The 14,178-nt window shown below is 44.0% G+C and overlaps 2 non-coding genes across 2 annotated transcripts; one reads left to right on the top strand and one right to left on the bottom strand.

Annotated features, from left to right (window-relative positions):
- The first annotated feature begins 215 nt into the window (after nucleotides 1-215).
- Nucleotides 216-287, top strand: TRNAN-GUU (transfer RNA asparagine (anticodon GUU)). The gene has a single exon. It is a non-coding gene; the product is annotated as a tRNA-Asn (tRNA).
- A 632-nt stretch (nucleotides 288-919) lies between these two features.
- On the bottom strand, nucleotides 920-993 carry TRNAD-GUC (transfer RNA aspartic acid (anticodon GUC)). Its single transcript has one exon. It is a non-coding gene; the product is annotated as a tRNA-Asp (tRNA).
- Nucleotides 994-14,178: the final 13,185 nt, after the last annotated feature.

Below are 14,178 nucleotides of genomic sequence, written 5' to 3'. Positions count from 1 at the left end.
CAGGATGCGGAGATCGATTGATCAATATGCATATCGAGAGTTGATGGTTGACCGCCGCCCCCCTTGTCCTGCCCCGGCCGGGGAGGCAAAGGGGATTGCTATCGTCACCCTTTCTCCCGGTGTATGTGAAAGAGAAAAAGTGACGCACTTTTTGGATTTTCGGTCTGCGGTTGGTTGGGCCAAAGAACGAGAGTCAGCTTCCTTAAGTCCGTTCTTCCTCAGTAGCTCAGTGGTAGAGCGGTCGGCTGTTAACTGACTGGTCGTAGGTTCGAATCCTACTTGGGGAGATTTGATTCATTCAGAATTCGAATTGATAGTTATAGCTTTTCTGACTAGCGACCCCTGTCCTTCTCCTTTTTTTTTCTAAAGACGCAGCAGAATCGTCAAACGGGACATCAAAAGTGGGAAGTTGATTGTAGGATTTCTATTCCTCACTCTCGTATAGGTGAACTTGGTTCGTTCAATGAAAAGGGATAAGAAGGATCCACTGGGAATGAATGGGAAGACTGGGGTAGTATCTTCATTAGCCGGAAGGAATTAGTCTCCACTAGCGTAATTCGAAGAACGAACAAGAAAAGGCGTCTTTAGGTAGGAGGATGGATGGATGTGGTCCAATGGCTAAAGCTCTGCCAACTTCTTGTAGACTGGCAGTCTCCGAGAGGAACCTTAACCCCCCGGGTTAGGCCGGGTGGGATGGTATACTTTTTTTTTCGCCACAAGTGGGAACTCAGTCCTTGGTAAGACACAAGGGGGAAGGAAGATCTTCACTCATTCATTAAGTAAGTGCCTGCGGTGAGACCCACTATAAATGAAGGGGGTGGAGGGAGACCGAAGAAGGAACAATTGTCTTGAATGCTACGCTGGGATCAGCAGCTTCCAGTGTTTTCAAAATGAGTCGGGCAGGAAGAGGAAGATCGGGCGGGGAAAACGGGGTTCGAACCCGCGACTTCTGGCGTGACAGACCAACACTCTAACCAACTGAGCTATTTCCCCCTTTCGTAACTACTGTCGATTCAACAGTCACCTACCGGTTACCTTTATAACTATACCAAAGTAGCTGTACAACAGAATGCCCTTCGCCTTTAGTACTTTTCTTTTTCTTTTGACGACAGTAGAAAGAAATGGCTCTGCTCGCTTAGAGAAGGGGCTCCGCGCTCTATCAGCTATCAGTTAGTTGGCGCTACGCGCGACTTCAGTTGACAGAAGCGAACAAGATAGCGCTAGCGCCCGCGGAGAACTTTCGTTTGTTCGCCTTCTAAAAGGCCTACTGACCTGCCGGTGAAAAGCCGGTTAAAAAACAAATAATAAGACGTAGTGAAAAAGTACCAAAACAACTGAAGCCTACATCCCACTACGTCTGGGTTCCCCCTTCCTATGAACCTTGAGTCAATAGGTAGGGTCAACTATACCAAAGTGGAAGGGCCACTATCTAAGCTATTAGTGGGCTGGTTTGAACTATTGATTTACTGAATCGAGTGAAGCTGTGTTGCATAACATATAGGTCGCCAAGGCCTAGAAGTACAAGTGGTCGCCCTAACGGTCACTCTCAAACTCACTACTTGAGTGACGAAAGTCACTTAGCTTCTTTAATAGGGCTTGCCAAAGAACCCCTCCGGGGCCCCGGGAAGAGGAAGAAGGAGATAGAGCAAAGGTCTCCTCTTTCTGTCCGCTCTTCCCGGCATGTAGAGATCCGATTGGGCTTATAGTTTAATTGGTTGAAACGTACCGCTCATAACGGTGATATTGTAGGTTCGAGCCCTACTAAGCCCATCTGACCTGCTTAATCAATGACTCCGGTAGTCACCTGAACCACTCTCTCGGATAGCCCACAGCCTCTCTTCTGGATGCGAAAGAAGATTCGATCAACGTACAAGGTTTGCCTTCTTGTGAGAAGGAGGGTTCTGAATTGTGTTCTCAGTGCAAAGGGAGTCTTTGAGAAGGTTCCGTTTTTCTGAAGAGAGAGAAGATCAGTAGAGCAGTCCGGCAGCTGTTCGAGGGTCAGCTTTGGGATTTGCCTGATCGACCCCTACCAGTGTATTAATCTACAAAAATGAAGATTGACATTCGTCAATTTACTGGATCTATCCTCTTCTACTAACTTTACAAAATGGAAGGGAAAATGTGAAGACCAAAGATGTCAACTACTAAGCATAGTCAATTGCAAATCGGCTGGTTGGTTTGCTTCTCTCCAAGTATGGGAGATTTTCCAATCTTCGAAAGACGCTCGTACTTTCTTGATCTTATGAAGAAGGGGATTTCCTTAGCTGCGGACTTTGGGATCTTGAGAGTAGACCATGTCTTACGTTAGGGAATCTGAATCAATCCAAATCCTCTGACACTCCTTTTCAGCTGCTATTTGAATACATGTTCAGATGCAAAAGAGCTCGACTTCGAGTATGGTCTTGTTCTTAACTGCTTGAGAGAACACATATATCCCCTTTTTCTTGCTAAACCTCCACAAGCCTTCCCATGCTCGCTAATTGAACCGTCCGTCTTCATCTTAATCCATTCGTTTCCCGGTGGTCAACACACAATAGAATATGTTTGTTTTTGATCGGATTGAGACAAAAGTACCATTTTTTAGGATGTTCTCCGATTCTTCCTCTTCTTTCTCTCATAAAACTTGAGATACTAGCTTCTAATCTGCATATTTTTGCAAATCCTTTTCCATTTGGATTTTTGAAAACATTAACTTACCTCTAGAATTCCACTATATATAACGTTGACGTTCCGCCAAAATGTGCCAGAGCGAGTGAAAGGCAAGCCTACCCACGGTGTTAACTTGCCATCCCCAACAAATCTGCTAGCAGCCCATTCGAGTTCCGCTTGGAAACAAGAAGCTCTTCTTTATTTGCGTTTTTTTGCCCAAGATAAGCCCATTTTCTAGAGCCAAGCCTATTATAAGAGTTCAACTGCCATATTCGGATGGAGTCCAAATGCTTGCATCTTGGGCTGAAGAATGACCCAATTCCTTAGCTTCCATGCATTAATCATATCCGGGGATGTGGGAATAGGGAGATGCCATCCATCTACACGACACGATAGCTTAAGCAAAGAATAGAGAGAGCTAAGCTAGAATACAAACACAAAAGATATTCCACTAGCGTAGGCCTACCATAGAAAAGTCTAAAAAAACCTTTTCTTTATCTGTCAGTGGGAGAGAAAGCAAGCTTACGGTGCTTTGGATGTTAATGTTTTTGTAGGATACTAAACACCTATATATATATACATTGTTTTATACTCCTCTGTACAAGCGTATAAGAGCTATTATGCTCGATAAAAGGCAGTTTATGAATAAGTAAGTCTTTCTTTTTTGAATAGCCGGCGGGAGAACTTACTTTTCCGGCTATCGTATGAACAATGCCGTCCGCTTTTCTTTTTTGAGTTTCCATGGATCTCTCCGACGAAGTAGCGGAAGCATGAAATGCTATTCACGAATGAGCATTGCTATCTGATTCCTACAAAAGAGATAGGGGAAGCTCACTTTTGTCAAATGGGGCTAGAAAGCATAGAACCCCGTCTTAAATCAACCGGTGAATCCAGAATCAAAGTGAGGAGAACAGGATATGTTATGAGAAGAGTGACGTGGGAATAGATTGCATTTCAAAAAGAATCTATACACTCAATAAGCCAGAATGGGAAGATTCAACTGCAAAAAGAACTGGTACGGTGTGAGAAGAGGCCTATTCTCAATAATGAACAAGATGATGCAGCTCTAGTTGCTGGAGGCAGAGGACGTGGACGCGGCAGGAATAGATCCAGGGGGAGGACGCGAATAAAAAAAGGCTATGAGGATCATAAAAATTGAGGTGGAGGGAGATTGTATAACTAAGGATCGAGTAGAGGAAGACGTCAGTCTTTCAGTTGTAGATGATCATTACCGAAAAAGATGTACATTCGAATGAAAAAAGAGGGCCTGTCCGAGAGGAAATAAAGAATATTCATTTGCGGATTCTTCCGAACAAGCAACGGATTGAGCAACTAGCGCGAAAGCCATTGCGCGTTAGCGCATCCGTTTTCTTGCTCGGGAACGAGGGGACTAAAAAAATTGTCAAAAGCCATCTTTCTCTTTAACTAACTAAGTATTCTTAAAAATATGTATGTCTATGAGGTATTTTGACTTAATGGGAAGTAGGCATCTCATTCATAGGCAAGAACAGGCCGGCCTGAAGGCATGAACTGAAGGCAGGCAAGAAGGCATTAAATGGCTTTTAAGGATTAGGTGTAAAGATGCGGAGTACAGTATCTTTCTTTCTATAAAAATATATGGAATCCGCGATCCTATCCTATTTTTGAAGTTATTTTTGCATTCGAAATTATTTTCTTTCGCAAGAGCACTCAAACATAGATTGAAGATCTTCAGTTCTTCGGTCGGCAGCCGCGGTCAGTAATAGCAAGCAGCGTCCCATACTACTTTTCCTTTGAATGTTCATTCTGGAATTGAATGTCACAAACAAGACTCGTACTTCAGAAAAAAACTGCTTGAATCAGGAGCTGTAATCCGCAGCTTTAGAGATAGGGGCGGCAGTCACAGCATTGGCAGCAGTGAGCAGAGGTCAAGAAGAAGAAGCGGTAAGAGCAGTTAGAGAGCAAGCAGCGGCTCATCAAACCTTTCTGTTTCGGTTACAGCTCAAGCGGTTTGTTTTCAAGTAAGGTACTCAAGCAAGCTTTCCTCCTGAAGACAGAGTTTCGGGTGAGCTAGCAAAGAAAGTAAGCAGTTAACCGGAAATTTAGGTCAAATTAGCATTTCGTAAGTTTTAGTAAGGCCAGTTATAGGAAGCAGGCCATGGAGAAAGAGAGGAATCAATCGTCCAACGCTATGTTAACAAATACGTGAAAGGTTTGATTATTCCATACACTTGAACGCGTTCCTTATCAATAGGTTTTGGAGAGACGAGCAATGATTGCTTGACGATCTTCACTGCATGAGACTAGACTTGACTCAAGCTTCATACGAAAGCATTTACTGAACTAAAGCCGTTGAGCCAAGTCAAGCAAAAGACTTATTCGAAGAAAGCTTTAAGAGAGTTTGTTGTCCCATGCCTTTCTGATGGTGAACCTCCTACTGCTTCTTCCAATTCTGAAACTGGGATTGGCCTGTTGACTTTGCCCTTCCTTTAGACAAAGAGCCCCCAGTTTCGCCAAAAGACCTCTGCGTGTTGTCATTCAACTCCACACAAGCCTGTCGTTGGGCTACTTGCGTCTTCGGCAGATACAAAGGAGAAGTGACGGTCGGTGAAATAGCCCTCCAACTCGTAGCTCTTCTTGCTTAACGTGAAAACTCTCCTTTCCGATGAAAACGAGAAAGAAAGATGTCAACTACTAAATGTGCTGCTTTGTGAATTTGATACTAGGTAGTTCTCCCCCCTCGGCAGGCAAGTAGCCTTTGCGACTTACATCTCTTCTACAGGAGGGTATGAACCCCCGGATCTAGGCGAGGTGATGGCGAGGAACTCCAACAGGTTTTGGTTTCCTCCTCACTGATTGATGGAGCCCAAGACTGCTTGACGACTTTCGGTGTGGGGTCAGCTTGAGCCGAGGTCGTCTCGTAACAGGAACAGGAAGAATAGCAAACAAGCACACAAGCAGGAATAGGAATATTGGCTGTCACTATCCTCTGGTTAGCAATCAACTACGGAGCTGGCAACTCACAAGCCAGCAAGTCAACCTCTGTCAGATCTTCGGCCCAGTTTATGGACGAAACTGACTCTACTTCCTCATTCAGGCTGATATGAACTGCAAAAGTTTGCATCTTTAGCGTGGATATCGTAGGTATAAATGAAATAAACTGGAATCAGGAAGTTGTTTCTTTCTCTCGATATGCAGAGGGGAGAGCATGCCCTGTCTCAGGCAGTATATCAGTCGTTAACGATCTTACTGGGACACATCCAATTGAAACAAGAATCCCAACCTCTTTGGAAGAAGCTCCAAATAGAAAAAATTTCAGAGCGGGGAATCGTCCTATAAACTAAAATGTGTTAAATATATATATACCTACCTCTGCCTAGAAAAACTGGAGTTTCAGGCACCCTCGTGGGAGACATTGGATGTTGTCAACCGGCCTTAAAATGCTCATAAACAGCTCTTCCCCCTTTGACTTAGTTTTCGCTCTCCTCTGTTTCTAGTAGAAAAAGCCTGATCCTACTTTGCGAGTCCAACAGGTCTAGTATTCTTTTCTTTTTCGTCTGAGGGAACGTGGTAGCCCTGATCTAGCTAAGACTTGAGATTCCATTCTATTTCATTCTGATCTCGTTATGAGGAAATAGGTGAGGCGAGGCTAAGACAAGATATGGGACTTCCCGCGCTAAGTTGTTCCAATCTCTGTACTTAAGTAACCGAACTCGAAAGTGCTGCTATGAGCTAGATTTGTGCGTACAAGGGTAAAGAAGCGAGCAAGGCTACCTTTCCGCTGGAAATCCTATACCTGAGTGCTATTTGATCAGAGTGAGTTGTAATTGAGCTTGATTTACTTGCTCTTCTATTTGCATTTTTTGTTAAGTATGTGGGTGACTCATCGTCGTGAGATCGATTGGTCGAAAATGCTTTTCAAGTAGTCTCAGTCGGCGAACTCGGCTCCACAGAAGAAGTCAGTAGTGAATCAAAGAACTCATGCATGTAATCAGTGACTAGGAATCGATCAATCAGATGCAACCGAGCCATACAAAAAGAATTGGAAAAGGGATGACGCAAGAGCAGCGGAAGGTGACTTAGCAACATCAGTCATTTCCTATAGAAAGGAAGGAAAGGATCTCTCTTCTGTCTAGACGAAAGATCTCATTTTTGCTACCGCTCTCCCTCTTATGAGTCTCTGTCAGCCGTTGTTTAGTAGCTTTCAACGCGAGTTCAGTCATTCTCTTAGATACTGAAAAGTACGAACTGACTTAAAGCACGAACATGAAGGAAAGGCTGAATTCGAAACATCTTGAATCGGATTCTCTCTTCTCAGAGAGCTTGAGAGTGAAATGAGTGGGCCGGCCAAAGAAGACCACTATGGAAGTGAAAGGGGAGGGCAAGAGCGGTCGAAGACCATAGCCCGATGTGGGTACATTGGCGTCATCGTCGTATGAAATTCACGCACAAAGGGCGCCGCATCACTCTCAATGGCATTCAAGATAATCCTTCCTGCCGTCCAATCTCTGTCCGTAAGCTGCAAGGATTGCTGAAATGGGGTGCTGTTAGCCAGTGTGTGCAAGTGCGTCAGATTCACCAGGAGCATGATCTGCAAGCAATTACTCTGGATGCTGATCCTGCAGAGCAGACACCTCCAGCTGTTCAAGAACTGCTACAGGAGTTTGATGCTTTGTTCCGGGAGCCAAAGGAATTACCCCCTCGTCGTGCCTGTGACCACCAAATTCCGTTGGTGCCATGTGCAGTGCCAGTCAATGTCCGGCCATATAGATATGCACCCCACCAGAAAACAGAGATTGAGAAGCAAATCTGTGAGATGATGAACAATGGCATTATTCGTCGCAGCACGAGCCCCTTCGCTTCTCCAGTGCTCTTGGTTCGTAAGAAGGATGGATCCTGGCGCTTTTGAAATATCCTATGCCAGTCGCGGGTTGTCCCAAGCTCAACGTAGGTTCGCAAGAGAAAAAGGGGGGTACCTTGTCTGTCGGTCGAAGAAGGCAACAAACAAGTGGAAGCAACCGATGCTTTGGTCATTCTACTCCTTGATGCCAGTCTGTGCTTGCTGTCATGCTGGCAAAAGCGGGGGTTTCGGCCGGCTTTACCTACTATTGGATTTGAACCAATGACTCTCGCCGTATGAAAGCGATACTCTAACCGCTGAGTCAAGTAGGTCGAGCTGAGTCAAGTCAGAGAAAATCGAAAAAAAGAGAAAGCCAACCAAAGCACAACCAGAGTTCTCCGCGGGGTGGAGCGCTAAGAAAGAGAAAGCGTTATCGCTATACGAAATGAAGCAGCGGCTAGCACACTAAGATAAACCACTTGGTTTAAAAAACAGCTTAGTGGCGTGTGATTTCAACACTATTCCAGAGGTATATGACAAAAATTTTGGGAGAGACCTCTATGTTCCTCATCTTAAATCATTCTATGGTTGTTTACAATTCTGTCATCTATTTTACATGAGGGCTAGAGGGTGGTCTTGGAGCAAGAAAAGTGTTGAGTCCAGGCGCATTATGGTACGACTGAGACTGAGTTGGGCAGGAGCAAGCGGTTGGATTGGCCTGACTCTTCAAGACCAAAGATACTCAGCTTCCTCTTCATCAAGTCACGAAATTCGACCCTTAGTTAGCAGCACCAAAACTAGAGCAGGCCCAAGACAAGCAAGAACAGTCAGTCAGCACCGATCAGGCAGGAAGCAGACAGTAAGCTAAGAATACTGGAAGAAGGTGGTCGCTCAGCCAAAGCCCTAGTTCAACCAGAACAGTAGGGAAAGCGGTAGAGGCCGCTCCGTAGCTTTGGTCGTCGCACTCTAATCCGCTTTAGAAGAAGCATCTATTCTATTGCTTGGCTATAAAGCCTATTAGTAAGAACTCTGGGGAAGGAATCCGATCTGCAGATGAAGCAGAAGCAGGCAAAAGGCGAGCGCACAGCGAGGAATTTTCCATACTAGATCGACTCAACATTACCGAATCTACTCTGAGACTCTCTTCTCTTCATGGTTGGCTGTAAAAAAAGAGTCTCTTTAGTCCCCAACTCTATGGATTTTACTTTTTGCCTCAACACCCTGCTCTCGACGTTTGCTCGGGACGGGAGGCTATGAAATAGTTGAAAGCAGATGCAACATTAAAGAAAGTCAATCCAGTAGCCTTAAGTCGTACCGAACACTATGTCCTAATAGTAAGGGATTTCTTTCAACCCGGTGGTAAGCCGGTGGTACCCGGAGAAAACGTTGCCCGAAGGAAGGGACTAAACCCATCTGTTCAAGTAGTAGCCAAGTAGTACCGAAGGAGTATCTCCGAGTTAAGGAGTACCGAAAGGAAGGAAGAAAAACCAAGTGAAAGAAAGAGATTGCAATGGTCTAAGATATAGTCAGTGAACAATAACTCAGATCTGATGTCGGATCCAAACAAAAATGCAAAAAGACAACACAAACGTAAAAGATCGAACTCTAATTTAGTTACTGAGTGAGATGTTTTGCTACCTACAAAAGGTTGGTTCTTCCCCTACAACCCCTAGCCCTCCAAGGCATTACTCTTCATCGGCAAATCCGAATGTCTCGATCCGAGTTGAGACCCACCTACAGAAATTGATCCATCAACGGCTTTTTCTATAGTGGCAGGAAGTCTCCAACTCTTCGATATGCGCTAGCTAGGTAATCCCTTTACTTAATCTGATATGGGATCTCTTGCTACCAGAAAGGAACTGAACTGGCTTGCCCGGAAAGAATGGATTGTGACCCTTGGAGAGCTAATGGTACTAGACTGGTAGCGCACTGATTGAACCGACCCTGGATGTACCACTGGGGAACCTGTGGCTGGAGAGAATCTCTCGCGATGGAGAAATGTCAAATGGGAAGCTCTATGGAGGCACACATCATGTCGTTCGTCATCGAAATGGGACTGACTCGCTCGGGAACAGGCACAGGATTGAGGAACTTTCTGGCGTAACACACCCGTAATGGGGCAATCTGACTAGCTGGTCAAAACCCTTTCCGCAGTGTTTAAGTGGTGCTGGAAGGAATCAAGAGGGGAGGAGGAAAGCTGTACCAGGTGGAAGGAGAAGAGCTGATTGCTACTAAATCAGAACAAGCGTAGTTCTGCATGATGGCTCAATGGTGCATGGTCAACTCAGTAAACCTAACATCTCTGATCTCTGATCCAATTTCAACCCTACTGAACTCTTAAGAGTAGGTGTTTCAAGAACCTAAGTCCTTACAAAAAAAAGAATCCATGATCACTATAGACCCCCGAAGGTACTGAGCCCAAACATCTGAAGCCATACGGATACTCACATCTACAAAAGGCTGAGATTTAGAATTGAGTAATTGCTGAAGAATTCACTGATACAATCCTCTACTAGCCCCTTTGCTTCACCTGTGCTGTTAGTGAAGAAGAAGGATGGGACATGGAGGATGTGCATTGAAACCAGGCAACTGAATGCCAGTACAGTAAAGAAGAAATACCCAATTCCGGCACATAGATGCCCTATTGGATGAGTGGTGCTAAATATTACAGCAAGATTGACTTAAGATCTGGCTATCATCAGATCAGGATGAGAGAGGAAGACAAGCCCAAAACTTCATTCAGAACCCTGTAACTATGAATTCAATGTGATGCGGGCTTACAAATGCTCCTGCAACGTTTCAAGCACTCATGAATGATGTGTTCAAGCCCAGAATATTTGTGTTGGTTTTATGATATACTTCTTGATAGTAAAACACTGAAGGAGCATCAACAGCACTTGCAGCTAACACTTTTTCTGCGGAATCAGCTACATGCTAAGATGAGCAAGTGTGAGTTTTGACTTTCAAAGGCGGAATATTAGGGGTAAAATGGAAAATAAGGTGGCAGATGCATTTAATAGGAGAAAGGCCGGAACATCTGTCCAGCTGGTCCAAGGTGTGCAAACCGCTTTGTGAAGGCCGACTGAGAATGAGGGACCTAGTAGTGTATTTCGAAGCCTTCTAGGCAAAGTTGCTTTGGCGTGCACTGAAAGGGCGTCTTCCTTTCCTATATTATACCAGAGGTGAGTGCATAATCTGGTGTAGAACGGAGGGGATATCCTAAGTTGATGTGCACAAGTGCTTCCTGTGATTGAAGTCGATTGCCTCAACCAATTTCTTAGTACATCAACACAAGAAGTGGCGAATTGGGGATGGTACTACCTCAGTGAAACTGTGGGAAGATGGGTAGGTGGGGCCTCTCAACCAAGACATCGCGGTTGGCGAGTGGGGACTCTACTGAATTCTAGCATGGGTGTGGTAGATTACTGACGTGAAGCCGGACCTCTATGAGTGCTCTACATGGCCGGATCAAAGCTATTCTAAAAACTAGATCCATTGGAGTGGGAAGTACTCAAGATGTAGAAGAGGACTCAAGCAGGTTTGGTCCTCTTTCTCTGATGTGTTCTTAGAACCCACTACCCTCCCTCCTAAAAGACCATGTGACCATCGGATTCACCTCACGATAGTCAACCAGTGAATCAAAGGCCTTATAGGTATTCACACCACCGGATGAAATTGAAGCCATAATCAAGGAGTTACTCTAGAATGGTACTCTACAACCTAGTTCATGCCTCACCGGCTCTTCTTTACAAGAAGAAAGAAGGTTCGTGGCGCCTATGGATTATAGGCAACTCAATGCGCAAACCGTAAAAAAGAAATACCCGATACCGGTCATTGATGATCTTCTGGATGAGCTACACGGTTATACTGTGTACTCAACAATCGTTTTATCTATTCCCACATCGATTCACCAATCCTGGAACTCGTTATGGATAGAAGGTCCGTAGAAGTGAAAGTAGGACGACGGGAGAAAAGAGTAAGGAGTACCGGAAAAAGAAGATTTTGGACTTTCTGCCCACAAAGAAATAGTAGCATTTGAAACTGGAAAGATTTACTTTGGATAGTAAATCCCCAAGGAAGGGCTATAATCCAAACAAAGGAGGAGCTAGCAGACAGTTCGAATTTCAACGATTAGGGAGGGGAATGAAACACTTGTCTTTCACAATTAATTCTTTCTTTTTTTATGTTTAGGACACGCGAAGCGAGAGCGAAACTCGCTATGAGGAGAAGACTCGGCAAGAGAGGTTTGAACAAGAGGAACTGCCGTCTAGTTGAGTTTGATCATTCTCTCTTTCTATCTCTCTTTCTTTCAAGAGCTGAATAAGGGCATATCCACAAAGGAGAGAGAAATCGGACTTTCTTCTTTACCCCCCTCATTATTCAAGACGTGATATAAAGTGTATTGTACTCCCTTGGATCTTTTCCGGGATCTTTACTCGTTGTTGATCAAGGAAGCTAGAAGGAAGATGGGTGGTAGGGTGAATGGACATTCGTATCCTCTCCGACTCGTTGGTTAGGAGAGTAGCGACCAAAAAGAAATCATTATACATGATAACTGCTGTAGAGATAAAATGTAGGAAGGAGAAAGTTGGTTTCAATGAGTCATGTGAATTGTAGAAGAAATAGGTAAACAAGGCGGGTTAATATATATACGTTGAAAAGCAAGGGGATAAATTGAACGAAATGAAGAGCAATCTAGAATCCGATTTTGTATACTATAAGAAAAAGGCACTGAAAACTTGGAAACGGAAGATGTTGTAACTGATATGGGTAGTCACACATTAGGCAAAATGGTGTAGTGGTTGGGCCAGGCAGCTTCTTCTTTTGAACATCATTTCATTCTGTTTTGGATGCTTTCTACTATGTTTCAAGTGATCAAAGAAGAGTTTATTTCCCACTACTCATATCACATCTTATGTGTTGATGCAAGCTGACTAAATCAATAAGATGGTATTCGTATTTGATTAGACAAGATGGTATTCTTCTTTATTCCGGAGCACAACAATCCGGATCTCTATCTTATAGCTTATCCTTCCTATTCTGTATGTATTATGGTCATGTAAAGTCAATGGTCTGTCTTCCCTGCAACCGGTCTTGAATGGCTTCAGTGAATTGTTTGCTGAGCCTACAGAGTGACCTCCTAGGAGGACAATAGACCACAAAATACCCTTACTACCAGGCACTAAACCTGTCAATCATTAGAGAAGGGACAGAGTTCAAGATAAGACTATCTTGCCTGTTTGGTAGAGAGAGTACCGGGTATTCTGATGGTTAAAGATTCAAGTCTTAGTGGCAAAGGGGGACAGCTTTGGCCTACAACCGTTTCCACTTTACGGCCCACAGCTTGTGTTCTTCGGTATTAATTCGGTTTCTGTTTGTTTGGCTTGTCTCGTGCACCACCTGAATTGAATCATAGTATTGGGACTTTGGTAATCCAATGATGAAGTCAATGCTGATAATGGACCATGCTTCATCAGGAATGGGTAGAGGATCGAAGAGGCCAGGGAGTTTTTAATGTTCTACCTTAGCTTGCTGACAGATTTGACACTTGTTGACAAAAGATTCCATTGATTGAAAGATTCCTGTCCAAGCAAATAGTGCCTTGATGCGGTGATAAGTAGCAGTAATGCCAGAGTGGGCACCAATACCACTGGCATGAAGTGCTTGCAAGATGTTTTTTTTCATTTAGAAGTTTGCACCAACCCATACTCTTCCTCTATATCGAATGACCCCATTATGCAATGAATATTTGCTATTCTTGTGAGTGCTCAGGACTGCCAATTCAGATAGTCAATTCTGGGTGAATGTGTCTTTGTTGTACCATGCAACAATATCAGTGAGCCATTGTGGTTGACAGGAAGTAATGGCATTGAGTTCATCTGGCTCATGTAATCTAGATAGTGGTGCATCAGCTGCCCTATTCTCTGAGCCTTTTATTGGATGGTATATTGTAATCCCATGAGCTTGAGGAAAGGAAAGCTTTGTGTTGCATTGGTGTTTTAAGTCTTTGAGCAGTCAAATGAGCTAAGCTCCTGTGAATGAAACGCCTATCCTGCTAAGCCCAAACTCTAATGTGCTTGACTTGGAAGTAGGCCACTCTTTCACTGTGAGGATCTTCTTTTAGTCTGTAGCCACCCCTTGCCCACTAATGACATGACCCAGGTATTCTATCTGTGGTTGAGCAAATGAACATTTATTCAACTTCACATATAGTTGATTCTGCTTCAGAAGGTCAAATACTTGCTGCAAATGGGTGACATGATCTTGCAAGGATTTGCTGTAGATTAAGATGTCATCAACAAAAACAAGTACACAAACCCTAGTCAGCTCAGCCAGAATTGTGTTCATAGCACTCTGGAGGGTGGGTGGTGCATTTGTGAGCCCAAATAGCCTAAAATTCATAGTGACGTGGGTCTTGAATGCCGTTTTGTATTCGTCTGCTTCATGTAATCTTATCTGATGGTAACCAGCTCTCAGATCCAGCTTAGTAAACCAAACAGCACAAGATAACTCATCCAACAATTCTTCAACTACAGGCATTGGGTATTTTATTAGACGAATCCATCTTATTTCCTTATTTCTCTGTTTTGGTAGCAGGAGAAGTAGTTTGTTCAGCCCAGACTTCAAAGTAGTCTCCCCCGTTGACCTTCTTTTTTAGATAGAATCCTCAATGAGTGGAAAGGACTCCCAAACTTGCTCCACAGTACTAT

This window comes from Triticum aestivum, chromosome 2B (assembly GCF_018294505.1).
Source record: "Triticum aestivum cultivar Chinese Spring chromosome 2B, IWGSC CS RefSeq v2.1, whole genome shotgun sequence".
Classification (NCBI taxonomy): domain Eukaryota; kingdom Viridiplantae; phylum Streptophyta; class Magnoliopsida; order Poales; family Poaceae; genus Triticum; species Triticum aestivum.
Note: the sequence above shows the minus strand (reverse complement) of the source record. Positions and strands in the feature narration are given on the sequence as shown.